The sequence below is a fragment of the Lepidochelys olivacea genome, assembly GCF_965140295.1.
Source record: "Lepidochelys olivacea isolate rLepOli2 genome assembly, chromosome: 7".
Classification (NCBI taxonomy): Eukaryota; Metazoa; Chordata; order Testudines; family Cheloniidae; genus Lepidochelys; species Lepidochelys olivacea.
Genome location: NC_140417.1, coordinates 26,178,325 through 26,188,661, shown reverse-complemented (window position 1 = coordinate 26,188,661; position 10,337 = coordinate 26,178,325).

Here is a 10,337-nt window from a genome sequence, read left to right as displayed (position 1 = left end):
CACCACAGAGAAGAGGACCACAAGAAATTCCATATAGCCACAATGCCAGCTCCTCAGTGTGGCATCCAAGGTCCTCAGTGTGGGATACACTCATGGATAGCAGCTTGGCCCAAGTTGGGAGGGGGAGGGAGAAAGAGAGCAAGCTTGCCCACAGAGACTTCTCTAACCATCCAAGGAAGACAGACCATCCTTGCTGAGAATTCAATACTCAGAAGAATTGGAAAAAAAAAAAAAAAAGGATCCACAAGGGACAAGCAGACAACAGGATGTTATGTTGTCTTTCTGGAGCCAAGACATGAGCGGTCACTTGAAGATTAGATAGGCTTCTGAAGTCAGTGACCAAGGATCCATTGATGATGATTCATATCAGCACTAATGAAACTGCATCACAGGAGATTGCACAGATAATAGGGAACTTCAGGAAACTCTGACTTGTGCTGAAGACGAATGTCCAAATCTTCTCTGAAATCCTTCCTATCTCACAAGCATTGGAAGACAGAAGGTATAAGAGTCTGGAAATGAACCACTGGCTGGGTAAGTGGTGTTGGATGGAGGGTTTGGGTTTTGTGGAACACTGGTCCACTTCTATGTGGAGAGGGAGCTATGTAGTTTGGACGGCCTCTACCTCAGTAGAAGGGGAACCAGTCTCCTCGGGGACAGGCTGGCAGAGTACTCAGCGAGGCATTAAACTAAAAAAAAAGGGAGGGTTGAAAGGAGGGAAGATTTAGCACAGAATCAAGATGTTGAAAACAAATTTAATTAAGGAATCAAAGGACATGAAGGGAATACATTTTTTAATTGCCTAGACATCAGTGCTCTAGGAGCCTGGGCAACAAACAAGATGAACTGGAATTGCTCATTTAGTATATGAGCCATCACCAATAGATCCTTGTCAGTGTCATTATGAACCATTTATGAGCATGATTTCAATCTGGTTGGCATTACTGGAACCTGGTAGGATGATTCACACAACTGGAATATTAAAATCAACAGTTGGTTATAACCTATTTAGGAAAGATTAAGAAGGGAAAAGGGGTGGGGGAGTGGCACTCTGTCAAAAGACACATTACTTGTTTCCATGTCACTGATAGCTCAGAAGAAAGGTGTGTAAAGAGCCGGTCATCCTATCTATGATGTGTAAGGAAAAAATGTTGCATGATCATGGGGGAATCATTTAAGGGACATATGCTGGAAATCTCATGCTGCCAATACTAAAACATCCTTGGAATTTCTAAATATTATAGATGACAATTTCCTGATTCAAAAGTGTTGCAACCAACACAGAGCAGTTCTATATTAAACCTCATCTTGACAAATAAAGGGGAACTGATCACAGAACTAAAACTTAATTGTAGCGTAGGAACAAGTGATCATGATTTGATCACATTTATAATGTGCAAATAGAATTAAGTCCAAAACAGTGATATTGATATGATATTGGTGCTTTAGAAGGGCCAATTTCACAAATGTTGAACAGCAGCTACTAAAGTTAGACATTTTTTACATCAGCAGGTCCACGTAGCTTGCATCTAAGAGTTTTAGAAGTGATGGCTGAGGCGCCCACTGGACTGTTAATGTTGATTTTCAATAAATTCTAGAGCACTGAGGATGTTCCAGAAGACGTGAAGAAAGCTAACATTGTTCTAATATTTAAAAAAGGGTAAATGGGATGATCTGGGTAATTATAGGCCTGTCAATCTGACATCAACCCCAGGCAAGATCATGGAGCAGCTGATCTTGGATTCAATTAATAAAAATAAAATTAAAAAAATCAGAGGGTAATATAATTCATGCCAATCAATCATTTTGTAAAGACGATAACATTTATATTTTTCTTAATTTTTACATATTAAACACTTCCTCCCCAATTTCCAACCAACTTCAATTGTTCTCCTTCCCCCCACCCCTAAACACTTGATGAAAAGATACACTATACGTTAATAGTTGCAACAAGATGATTTTAAAAATATTATGTTATACCTTTATGTCCCCATTATAACATTACACTTTATCTCTGAATATCTTTTTGTCCTGCTCTTGGTTTACAATTAATGGATACACAACTTTAAAAGAAAGAAAGCAAAATGACATGTTTGTATTTCCTCATGTTTATATTTCCATTAGTGCCTTTGATGGTAAAAACAACCCATTCTCACAGCTGACTTCCCACAACCAGAGAGATTCTAACTAACATCACTTTTCAGGATTTATTAAATTTACTTAATGTGTTACTTTGCAGCTCTTTTAGGGTCTGGTCCTGCAAGGTTCTAAGTGCCTCCTGCAAAGTCCTGTGCACCCTCATCGCCTATCGAGTTGAGGGAGCTGAGTAATTACCAAGAGGCACTCAGTACCCCACAGGACAGGGCTCCCATTTCTCAGACCCTAACTCCAAAGACTGAGGATAGTGTAGAAGAGTGAATACTGAGTATACTAGAGGATGCTGTGATGGGTATCCAGAGAAAACTGTCCTCAGATTTCCTTAAAATATTTACCAGACTGACCGGAAAAAAAAAACAAACAAACACACACTCTTCAGAAAACCTTGTGCTTTTTGTTCACTTTATCTGTTCGCTTTTTCCTCTCCTCTTTCTCTGCAGCTAATGTAGGTGAAATAATTGTTAGTCTTTGCATATGCACACTTTTTTCCCCTGGCCAATTTACACTGTGGCCGTCTCTCTCAACATGACAAGGCTCGTACATGGGACTCAATGTGTGACAAAGGCCCAAAATGAGGAACATGCATACAAACACCCACAGGAAACTTAAAACGATTAACCGATTTTAGGGCCAGAAAGGACCATGATGATTATTCATACTGGTAAATTGCAGGGTCCCCAAGTATTTGTACTGGGACCTATTCTGTTCAACGTACTCATAAATGATCTGGAAAAGGGGGTGAACAGTGAGGTGGCAAAGTTTGTAGATGATACAGAAAAAGAAAAGGAGGACTTGTGGCACCTTAGAGACTAACCAATTTATTGTGATTGCATCCGATGAAGTGAGCTGTAGCTCACGAAAGCTTATGCTCTAACCAATTTATTTGTCTCTAAGGTGCCACAAGTACTCCTTTTCTTTTTGTGAATACAGACTAACATGGCTGCTACCCTGAAACCTGTCATAGATGATACAGAATTACTCAAAATAGTTAAGTCAAAATTTGACTGCAAAGAGTTACAAAGGGATCTCAAATTTGGTGACTGGACAACACAATAGCAGATTAAATTCAATGTTGGTAAACGCAAAGTAATGCACATTGGAAAACATAATCCCAACTATACATACAAAATGATAGGGTCTGAATTAGCTGTTGGCCTCAAGAAAGATCTTGGTGTCACTGTGGATAGTTCTCTAAAAACATCTGCTCAATGTGCAGCAGCAGTCAAAAAAGGCTAATGGAATGTTAGGAACCATTAGAAAAGAGATATAAAACAGCAAATATGATAATGCCACTATATAATTCCACACATTGCATACTGCACACAGTTCTGGTTGCCCCATCTCAAAAAAAAAGATATATTAGCATTAGAAAAGATACAGAGAAGGGCAACAAAATGATGAGAAGTATGGAATAACTTCCATATAAAGGAGATTAAAAAGACTGGGACTGTACATCTTAGAAAAGAGATGACTAAGGGGGGATATGATAGAGGTCTATAAAATCATGACTAGTTTGGAGAAAGTGAATAGGGAAACGTTATTTATGCCTTCACATAACACAAGAACCAAAGATCAGCTGATGAAATTAATAGGTAGCAGGTTTAAAACAAGCATACAGAAGTACTTCACACAATGCACAGTGACCCTTTGGAATTCATTGCCATGGGATGTTGGGAAGGCCAAAAGTACAACTGGGTTCCAAAAAGAATCAGTAAGTTCACGGAGGATAAGTCCATCAATGAGTATTAGCCAAGATGGTCAGGGACACAACCCATGCTCTGGATGTCCCTAAACCTTTAACTGCCAGAAGCTGGGACAGGATGACAAGGAACAGACCACTCGAGAATTGCCCTGTTCTGTTCATTCCCTTTGAAGCATCTGGCACTGTCTACTATCAGAAGACAAGATACTGGACTAGATGGACCATTAGTCTGACCCAGCATGGCTATTCATAGGACCTTCTGCATAATACAGGACAAAACCCTCACCCAGTAATTTCTGCATCAAGCCCATAAATTCTGTTTGAGTGAATGATATGGAATTCATTAGTTAAGAATAAACAACCCTTTCCAAAGATTCATACTTATTTTTAATGTAAACAATTTTCAATAATAAAAGTGAAGGGATACCAGATTCATGCAGATAACTGCACGCCAGAATTTAGCATAGAGTGGAAAGAAAATGAAGTAAGAGTGGATACAGCTGTAGGTAGGAGGAAGGGCAGTGTAGATACAAGTCTAATAGGTTATACTGGTAGTAAAATAACCGTGCCTAATAGGGTACAGAATGTGAGTGAGGCCAAACAGCAAAAATTAAGATGTTTGTACACTAATGCAAGGAGCCTAGGTAACAAAATGGAGGAACTAGAGTTACTGGTGCAGGAAGTGAAACCAGATATTATAGGTATAACAGAGACCTGGTGGAATAGTAGTCATGACTGGGCTACAGGTATTGAAGGGTATGTGCTGTTTAGGAAAGACCGAAATAAAGGTAAAGGTGGTGGAGTAGCACTGTATATCAATGATGAGATAGAATGTAAAGAAATAAGAAGCGATGAAATGGATATGACTGAGTCTGTCTGGGCAACAATTAAATTGGGGAAGAAAACTATTAGAGCCTCCCCTGGGATAGTGCTTGGGGTGTGCTATAGACCGCCGGGATCTAATTTGGATATGGATAGAGCCCTTTTTAATGTTTTTAATAAAGTAAATACTAATGGAAACTGTGTGATCATGGGAGACTTTAACTTCCCAGATATAGACTGGAGGACGAGTGCTAGTAATAATAATAGGGCTCAGATTTTCCTAGATGCGATAGCTGATGGATTCCTTCAGCAAGTAGTTGCTGAACCGACTAGAGGGAATGCCATTTTAGATTTGGTCTTGGTGAGTAATGAGGACCTCATAGAGGAAATGGTTGTAGGGGATAATCTTGGCTCAAGTGATCATGAGCTAATTCAGTTCAAATTGAATGGAAGGATTAACAAAAATAAATCTGCAACTAGGGTTTTTGATTTCAAAAGGGCTGACTTTCAAAAATTAAGGAAATTAGTTAGGGAAGTGGATTGGACTGAAGAATTTATGGGTTTAAAGGTAGAGGAGGCCTGGGATTATTTTAAATTAAAGCTGCAGAAGCTATCGGAAGCCTGCATCCCAAGAAAGGGGAAAAAATTCATAGGCAGGAGTTGTAGACCAAGCTGGATGAGCAAGCATCTTAGAGAGGTAATTAAGAAAAAGCAGAAAGCATATAGGGAGTGGAAGAAGGGAGGGATCAGTAAGGAAAGCTACCTTATTGAGGTCAGAATATGTAGGGATAAAGTGAGACAGGCTAAAAGTCAAGTAGAGTTGGACCTTGCAAAGGGAATTAAAACCAATAGTAAAAGGTTCTATAGTCATATAAATAGGAAGAAACCAAAGAAAGAAGAAGTGGGACCGCTAAAAACTGAGGATGGAGTGGAGGTCAAGGATAATCTAGGCATGGCCCAATATCTAAACAAATACTTTGCCTCAGTCTTTAATAAGACTAAAGAGGATCTTAGGGATAATGGTAGCATGATAAATGGGAATGAGGATATGGAGGTAGACATCACCATATCTGAGGTAGAAGCGAAACTCAAACAGCTTAATGGGACTAAATCGGGGGGCCCAGATAATCTTCATCCAAGAATATTAAAAGAATTGGCACAAGAAATTGCAAGCCCATTAGCAAGAATTTTTAATGAATCTGTAAACTCAGGGGTTGTACCGTATGATTGGAGAATTGCTAACATAGTTCCTATTTTTAAGAAAGGGAAAAAAAGTGATCCAAGTAATTATAGGCCTGTTAGTTTGACATCTGTAGTATGCAAGGTCTTGGAAAAAATTTTGAAGGAGAAGGTAGTTAAGGACATTGAAGTCAATGGTAAATGGGACAAAATACAACATGGTTTTACAAAAGGTAGATCGTGCCAAACCAACCTGATCTCCTTCTTTGAGAGAGTAACAGATTTTTTAGATAAAGGAAACGCAGTGGATCTAATTTACTTAGATTTTAGTAAGGCGTTTGATACTGTGCCACATAGGAATTATTAGTTAAATTGGATAAGATGGGCATCAATAGGAAAATTGAAAGGTGGATAGGGAATTGGTTAAAGGGGAGACTACAACGGGTCCTACTGAAAGGTGAACTGTCAAGTTGGAGGGAGGTTACCAGTGGAGTTCCTCAAGGATCAGTTTTGGGACCAATCTTATTTAATCTTTTTATTACTGACCTGGGCACAAAAAGTGGGAGTGTGCTAATAAAGTTTGCAGATGATACAAAGCTGGGAGGTATTGCTAATTTAGAGAAGGACAGGGATACCCTACAGGAGGATCTGGATGACCTTGTAAACTGGAGTAATAGGAATAGGATGAAATTTAATAGTGAGAAGTGTAAGGTCATGCATTTAGGGATTAATAACAAGAATTTTAGTTATAAGCTAGGGACGCATCAACTAGAAGTAACGGAGGAGGAAAAGGACCTTGGAGTATTGGTTGATCATAGGATGACTATGAGCTGTCAATGTGATATGGCTGTGAAAAAAGCTAATGTCGTCTTGGGATGCATCAGGAGAGGTATTTCCAGTAGGGATAAGGAGGTTTTAGTACCGTTATATAAGGCACTGGTGAGACCTCACCTGGAATACTGTGTGCAGTTCTGGTCTCCCATGTTTAAGAAGGATGAATTCAAACTGGAACAGGTACAGAGAAGGGCTACTAGGATGATCCGAGGAATGGAAAACTTGTCTTATGAAAGGAGACTCAGGGAGCTTGGCTTGTTTAGCCTAACTAAAAGAAGGTTGAGGGGAGATATGATTGCTCTCTATAAATATATCAGAGGGATAAATACCAGAGAGGGAGAGGAATTATTTAAACTCAGTACCAATGTGGACACAAGAACAAATGGATATAAACTGGCCACTAGGAAATTTAGATTAGAAATTAGACGAAGGTTTCTAACCATCAGAGGAGTGAAGTTTTGGAATAGCCTTCCGAGGGAAGTAGTGGGGGCAAAAGATCTATCTTGCTTTAAGATTAAACTCGATAAGTTTATGGAGGAGATGGTATGATGGGATAACATGGTTTTGGTAATTAAATATTCATGGTAAATAGGCCCAATGGCCTGTGATGGGTTTTTAGATGGGGTAAGATCCAAGTTACCCGGGAAAGAATTTTCTGTAGTATCTGGCTGATGAATCTTGCCCATATGCTCAGGGTTTAGCTGATCGCCATATTTGGGGTCGGGAAGGAATTTTCCTCCAGGGCAGATTGGAAGGTCCTGGAGGTTTTTCGCCTTCCTCTGTAGCATGGGGCACGGGTCACTTGCTGGAGGATTCTCTGCTCCTTGAGGTCTTCAAACTACAATTTGAGGACTTCAATAGCACAGATATAGGTGTGAGGTCTTTTTTAGGAGTGGTGGGTGAAATTCTGTGGCCTGCATTGTGCAGGAGGTCAGACTAGATGATCAAAATGGTCCCTTCTGGCCTAAATATCTATGAATCTATGAAAACTGTGGGACTAAAATAGGTGATGTTCCTCAAAACGTGGGACATGTGAGAAGTATGATGTAGCGTCTCTGAGGATATCTTTTCCCCTCAACATTTAACTTCTAAATTTTGAGGGTAAAGGTAAGGGATTCAGCATAAATATTACCTAAAAAGTTCCTATAGCTTTCTTTTAATCTTAAACACTAGAGTGAGAGGTTCCAGAAACAGAAAAAATGCCTTTTAGCTCAGGTATCCTTAGTTTTTCTTTTCCCCATGGATTTTTAAACATAGTCCATCAGCATGAGACCTAGAAGCTTATGTAATTCAGATGCTGAATAAGTTTAGTTTTATCTCAAGAAGCTAAAACACAATATACCAGGGAGTGATGGAAATATAATTACTAGCATTCATTTGCTAAAGCTATCATTTTCTATTATATCTATGCAGCTGGTTTAAATCTGATTACTTTCTCCTAGCACATCATCTGCATTATAATTTCTCAAGAGTTTTACTGAACATAGGTGGTTGCCTGCTGCTTTTAGTGGGGGAAAAAATAGTAAAAGGAAAAATAACATATATGTAGTTTTGTAGCAATCTTTGAAAAATGTCTCCTTAAGAGAAGTTACACTTAGTGTAGGAGTGGTAGGGGGGGAAGGAGAGGTGTTATAGCATTCCCCTCAACACTAATGGACCAGTAGCATGCCAGGGGGATCTAACACTGGCCTTGACCCCATGAGGGTGATTTCAGGGAGCAGAAAGGGTAGTATTGACCTCCTTCTCCCTATTGCTTGACCAGCTGCCACTCTACTGATAGTATTTTTTTTTTTAAGTTTAAGAACTTTGGAGTGAGCCTTTGGCTTTTGTGGAATTTTCAGAACTTTGTATCTGTATTTTACTTAATTAGTATCCAATCTTTGCTAATTGGCCTTCACATTTAGATGGGAGATCAACAAATACCATGAATGGTTCTAATATTTGGTTAATATTTTCAGTACACAGTACTGGCGGGTCAGCATCCCCCACTCCCTTCCCCCCCCATGTTTAAGATATGTGGTACCAAATAATACATTGCTTATTTCTGAGTTTTTGTGGGAACACTTTCTGCTTTTTCCACTATTAGCTTGTCTTTTATATCATGCAGAAGTGTAATGGTGAAACATCAGTAGACATTAGTTAATTATAATAAATACTCTTGTAACTTAAAGGGACCTGGAATGATTTTCTCTTTCCTCACAGTCTCCATCATGCTCACTTTTGTCAGTTACTGTACAGTATATGAAGCTGTTGAATTAGCTGATGAGGTCCCCAGTGCCAATTTTCTGACATCTACATCCACTTCTAAAACAAAAAAGGAAGAAGAAAATAATCACCTTCAAGATTTTTAGTCACAGAGGGAGCATAAAAGTCTGATTTGACTCCTCAGCAAAAATACTACACATATTATCTGAAAAGGTGTTACACCTAGAGAGAAAATTCTTAAATAGTGAAGGGGGGGGGGGGAAATCAGATATTTAATAAATATTTAAAGCTGCAGGAACTAAGCACGCCAGTCCTATGACTGTTGTCAATAAAAGCAATATGGACATACATGATGCATATGGTCTCCACAAGCCCTCTACACTGGAGTGAATTTCTTCCTAGGAATATAGAAGTGTTTGGAATTCTCTGCAGCTTGCAAATCATACCGAAGAGTTGTCAGATTTGTGCATAATGCATTTCAGTCAAGCCTTGAAGAGTAAGAGACTCATTTGTAACCATTTTGCAGAAAAGGAGATGCTTTCCTGACAAGAATGGAGTGTTAAATGGAAATCTTTGCTTTTATGGTGTTATATTAAAATTCATATGAAAACGCATGAATTTTCTAAAAGTAATGATGTATCCTTCAGAAAAGTGTTGGCTAATCTAAAGACTTTGGTGTCACTGATCATTCACTCTTAGCAATTTAATTCTACAAAACATCCAAACAAACTTGACCCTACATTTTCCCCATTATATAGCTGATATTGGGGCTTCAGCACTGCTCAATGCTTAATCTTACTGAAGTGCAAAGTCCCACCACCCCTCTTCCCGGAATGTATAGTGGAAACATACACTATATAGGCAACAAGCACTATAATTTCACCTGGGTTGTTATTTCTGTTCCAGATAACCATTGTGTTTTATAATGTAGTACAAGACACTGCATTTTTATTTCTTTTCTAATGTGAACGTAGAAAGAAATGTAATAAACATGGATATACACTGATATTTACCTTTGACCTAATCCATTCTGCACTTGATAACATTCTCAATCTCTCTATTGCTTTTCCTCATTTACTACAAAGTATTTCCACCTTCACCCCGTTTAGCCTTAATGATCCCGATAAAAAGGTTTGTGTAGTTACTTTTATTAATTTGAATGTTCACATTCACAACAAAGAGGGATTTTTAATTGGTTTGTATTTGGTAACACTGCCATGAAGAGATAGCAGAATAAGTTAGAATGGGTCAATAATAAGGGAGAAAAACAGTATGGAACTTCAAAGTATCAAATACATGTACAGACAATAAATATACAGTGAGTACACTCTTTTTGAAGCAAAAAACTCACTTCAGCCAGGGCCAGATTTCCAATTAGGCACATGCCTAGGGGTGCCGGCGTTCTAGGGGCATCTAAAAGTGGGTTAAAAGTTTCATT